Source organism: Neomonachus schauinslandi, chromosome X, assembly GCF_002201575.2.
Source record: "Neomonachus schauinslandi chromosome X, ASM220157v2, whole genome shotgun sequence".
NCBI classification, from domain to species: domain Eukaryota; kingdom Metazoa; phylum Chordata; class Mammalia; order Carnivora; family Phocidae; genus Neomonachus; species Neomonachus schauinslandi.
This window is the reverse complement of record NC_058419.1, coordinates 49148712-49154037: the sequence shown is the minus strand read 5'-3', so window position 1 is coordinate 49154037 and position 5326 is coordinate 49148712. Positions and strand designations below refer to the sequence as shown.

General features: G+C 35.7%; 1 pseudogene; it reads right to left on the bottom strand.

The window, feature by feature from the left end:
- Positions 1-2166: 2166 nt before the first annotated feature.
- The window catches only part of LOC110575286, a 146843-nt pseudogene continuing 143683 nt past the window's right edge, over positions 2167-5326 (bottom strand).

The window sequence follows — 5326 nt, the reverse complement described above, 5'->3', positions numbered from 1 at the left end:
TTCGACTGAACGCTGCCCCTCCAGCAAATGCTTTTAGATTAGCAAATGAATCTTCTTCCTGTATAGTCTAAGTGCTTTTAAAAATTGCAAGATTTTTGTTTGTTTTTTTGTTTTGTTGGGTCTTATGAAGAGTCTTACTGCACACAAGCCCTTTAAAAAGAGGAATCTCAGTTTCCTATACCACTTCAATCCCTTGTACATCAGCTCCATTGGGTTTTTCTAAGCCAGGCATTTTAAGGGCTTGCCCCTCAGGTGCAGATCTCAGGAGTTGGGGTGCCTAATGTAAGACATCAACCCAATAATCCTCCAGGAGAAGTGCCAGGCTGATGATATCCCGCCTATCGTATGGTACTGTGTTAGGGGTGGGTTTTTTTGGCAAGGCTGCCTTTGCCTCTCCTACCTCTGTTACAAATATATGTATCTAAACCACTGTGGAAACAGTATGGAGATTCGTCAAAAAATTAAAAAATAGAATTCTGCTTCTTGAAATCTATCTAAAGGAAACAAAAGCACTTTATTGAAGAGATAACTGCACCCCCATGTCCATAGCAACATTATTTACAATAGCTAAGACACGGAAACAACTTAAGTGTTCATTGAGGGATGAATGGATAAAGAAGTGTGTGTGCATGTGTGCACATGTGTGTATATTATTCAGCCATAAAGAAGAAGAAAATGTTGCCATTTGCAACAACATGGATGTACCTTGAGGAATTATGCTAAGTAAAATATGTCAGACAGAGAAAGACAAGTACCAATACTGTATGATCTCACTTATACGTGGAGTCTAAAAAAAAACCACACAAACACAAACCATAGAAAAATAGATCAGATTTGTGTTTACCAGCAGCAAGAGGGAGAAGTAAGAGAAATTTGAGGAAGGTGATCAAAAGGTATAAACTTCCAGTATAGATACTTAAGTACTATGAATATAATGTACAACATGATGATTATAGTTAACAGTGCTCTATATTTGAAAGTTAAGAGTGTAAATCTTAAGAGTTTTTAACACAAGGAAAACAATCTTTCCTTTTTTTTATCTATATGAGATGGTGGATTTTAACTAAACTTACCGTGGCAAAAGTTTTCACAATATTTGTAGGTCAAATCATTATGCTGTATATCTTAAAATTATACAGTTCCATATGTCAGTTTTATCTCACTAAAACTGGAAAAAAATACATGTGCCAGCATACTAATGGATATATAAGCACAAAAGCAATCAAGCTTATAAGGTATACAAAAATTATTCTCCAAATATTTATTAGATTTCAATGTTTAGGGACATGCATATGTAGGGAATTAGAAGACTATAGATTTTTCCTTAGAATTCTATCTATGTAATTCATTCTCTGAGCTCTTCAGTCCAGAAATTCAAATGTATGTATGTATGGAAAATCCACATGAAAAGTATATAGCAAAAGAGGTCTAGTTTCAGATGATGTTAGGCCATCCCCATTGCTGCTGGCACTTTAAGTTAGTTCTACTTTCTGCTATAATTTTCCTCAGTGCTCTCAAAAAGAAAAAAAAAAACACATCTTGTTTAGACCTGCTCTAAACAAATTTATGAATAGCACACAATTTCCCTTTGGCAAGAACCTCCCTCTATCTAAACAACCCTGAGGCCCAGATCTCTCATTGACCTATCTGTATTCCCAAGGCAGTCTTCCCCTACCCACCATTGCTTCTACTTTGTACTTGTCATATCTATGGTTTTCCTCCTTGAAACTCTGGGTACTGTACCTCATTCTCTCAAAGGGAAATTCTCTGTGCTTTCCAAGAGGACAGCTAGATAATCTAATTAACTTCCATGTGCTAATGTGATTTGGAAGAATTAGGCACATCAGAAGAATTTTAAGGTTTTTTTTTTTTTTTAAGCAAATTCCCCAGCTTGTGCTGCCTAAATGCAAGTGTTAGGAGGCTGAGAATTTCAGAGAAGGAGGGAAGAAAATACAAAATTCAAAAGGGAAGATATTTGTGGGTAGGGGAAAATGACATTGCCCCAAAATCTTACTAAACCTGGCAACTTCCCATTCAACTTACTTAGAGTGTTAGCCTTGGACACAACAGATATGAGTGAAATAAAATTTTTATCCAGTGTTGGAAGAAAAGCCAGCAGAGAAGGAGTAGGATGAGGGATTCAAAAAACTGAGTGAGGGCAATGGTCTAATCACTGAGACTGAGGTCTAACTGACTCTGAAAAGAAGAGAAATGTAGGAGATACTGTTTTTAATTTTTTTTTTATTTTTAAATTCTTTATTGAAATTCATGGTAGTTAACATATACTGTATTATTAGTTTCAGGGATAGAATTTAGTGATTCATCAGTTGCATATAACACCCAGTGCTCATTATATTAAGTGCCATCCTTAATGACCATCACCCAATTACCCCTTCCCCTCACCCACCTTCCATGCAGCAAACCTCACTTTGTTTCCTAGAGTTCAGCATCTCCTATGGTTTGTTCCCTCTCTATTTTCATCTTATTTTATTTTTCATTCCCCTATGTTCATCTGTTTTGTTTCTAAAATTCCACATATGAGTGAAATCATGGTATTTGTCTTTCTCAAACTGATTGATTTTGCTTAGCATAATACCCTCTAGTTTCATCCAAGTTGTTGCAAATGGCGAGATTTCATTCTTTTTGATGGCTGAGTAATATTCCATTCTCTCTATATAACAAATATTCTTTTTTAAAAAAGATTTTATTTATTTGACAGAGAGAGATATAACGAGAGCAGGAACACAAGCGGGGAAGTGGGAGAGGGAGAAGCAGTCTTCCTGCCAAGCAGGGAGACCAATGTAGGGCTCAATCCCAGGACCCTGAGATCATGACCTGAGCCGAAGGCAGACACTTAACAGCTGAGCCACCCATGTGCCCTAAATATTCTTTATCCATTCATCTGTGGGCTCTTTCCATATTTTGGCTGTTGATGATAGTGCTGCTATAAACACTGGGGTTCATGTACCCTTTCGAATCACTATGTTTGTATCCTTTGGATAAATGCCTAGTACTACAATTGCTGGGTCATAAGGTAGCTCCATTTTTAACTTTTTGAGGAACCTCCATACTGTTTCCCAGAGTGGCTGCACCAGCTTACATTCCTATCAACAGTGTAAGAGGGTTCCCCTTTCTCTGCAACCTCGCCAACATCTGTTGTTTCCTGATTTGTTCATTTTAGCCATGCTGACTCATGTGAGATGGAATTTCATTGTAGTTTTGATTTGTATTTCCCTGATTCCGAGTGATGTTGAGCACTTTTTCATGTGTCTGTTGGCCATTTGGATGTCTTCTTTAGAGAAATGTCTGTCCATGTCTTCTGCCCATTTCTGGACTGGATTTTTTTGTTTTTTGGGTGTTGAGTTTGATAAGTTCTTTATAGATTTTGGATACTAGCCCTTTATCTGATAAGACATTTGCAACTATCATCTTCCATTCCATAAGGTGGCTTTTAGTTTTGTTGACTGTTTCCTTTGCTGTGCAAAAGGTTTTAATCTTGATGAAGTCCCAGTAGTTCATTTTTGCTTTTGTTTCTCTTGCCCTTGGAGATGTGTATAGAAAGAAGTCGCTATGGCCAAGGTCAAAGAAGTTGCTGCATGTGTTCTCCTCTAGGATTTTGATGGTTTCCTGTCTCATACTTAGGTCTTTCATCCATTTTGAGTTTATCTTTGTGTATGTTGTAAGAAAGTGGTCCAGTTTCATTCTGCATTAGGCTGTCCAATTTTCCCAACACCATTTGTTAAAGAGACTGTCTTTTTTCCATTGGATATTATTTCCTGCTTTGTCGAAGATTAGTTGATCATAGAGCTGAGGGTCCATTTCTAGGTTCTCTATTCTGTTCCATTGATCTATGTGTTTGTTTTTGTGCCTTTACCACACTGTCTTGATGATTGCAACTTTGTAATACAGCTTGAAGTCCAAAATTATGATGCCCCCAGCTTTGGTTTTCTTTTTCAACGTTTCTTTAGTTATTTGGGGTCTTTTCTGGTTCCATACAAATTTTAGAATTGTTGTTCCAGCTCTGTGAAAAATGCTGATGGTATTTTGATAGAGATTGCATTGAAGGTGTAGATTGCTTTGGGTAACATAGATATTTTAACAATATTTATTCTTCCAATCCAAGGAATGTTTTGCCATTTCTTTGTGTCTTCCTCAATTTCTTTCATAAGTGTTCTATAGTTTTCAGAGTACAGATCCTTTACCTCTTTGGTTTATTCCTAGATACCTTATGGTTTTAGGTGCAATTGAAAATGGGATTGATTCCTTGATTTCTCTTTCTTCTGCTTCATCGTTAGTGTATAGAAATGCAAGTGACTTCTTTAATGACAAGACCAAATCAAAGTGTACCATCCCTTTCATTAATAGCTTAGGAGAGCAGTTTGATTGCAACAATATAGAATTATAATTGAAACTTTTAATTTTTATTTTTACAGCTTTATTAAAGTATGTAAAATAAACTACAAGTATTAAAATTGTGCAACTTGATGAGTATTTTTAATTTCTTTTTTTATTTGAGTACAGTTGACAAACAATGTTACATTAGTTTCAGGTATACAGTGATTCAACAATTTTATACATTATGCTATGTTCACCACAAATGTAGCTACCATCTGTCCTGATACACTGTTATTATGATATCATTGACTATAATATTCTTTACACTCTTTTATTCCCATGACTTATTCATTCCATAACTGGAAACCTATATCTCCCAGTGTCCTTGACCCATTTTGCCCAATCCCCAACACTCTCCTTTCTGGCAACCATCAGTCTGTTCTCTGTATTTATAGGTCTGCTTCTGCTTTTTGTTTATTTATTCATTTTAAAAGAAAATAGAGTCCATTTATAAGTAAAATCATAGGGTATTTGTCTTTCACAGTCTGACTTACTTCACTTAGCATAATACCCTCAACAATTTGATGAGTTTTGACTTATGTATACACCCATAAACTATCACCAAAATCAAGATGATGGACAAATACATCACATCCAAAATTTCCTCATGCCTCTTTGCAATCTCTCCCTTCTTACTCCCCCAACTACAGGTCACCACTGATCTGTTTTTGGTCATTATACATTATTTTAAATTTTCTGAAATTTCAAATAAATGACTTTATACAGTATATACACTTTTTGTGTGACTTTTGTTTTCAGTGTTATTATTTAAGATTCTTCTATGCTGTTGTTTTAGCTGCTGTGTACTATTCCACTGTATGGATATACCACAAGTGTCTATCCATTCACATATTGATGGCAATTTGGGTGGGTTGATTCTTTCCTTCTTTCTTTCTTTCTTTCTTTCTTTCTTTCTTTCTTTCTTTCTTTC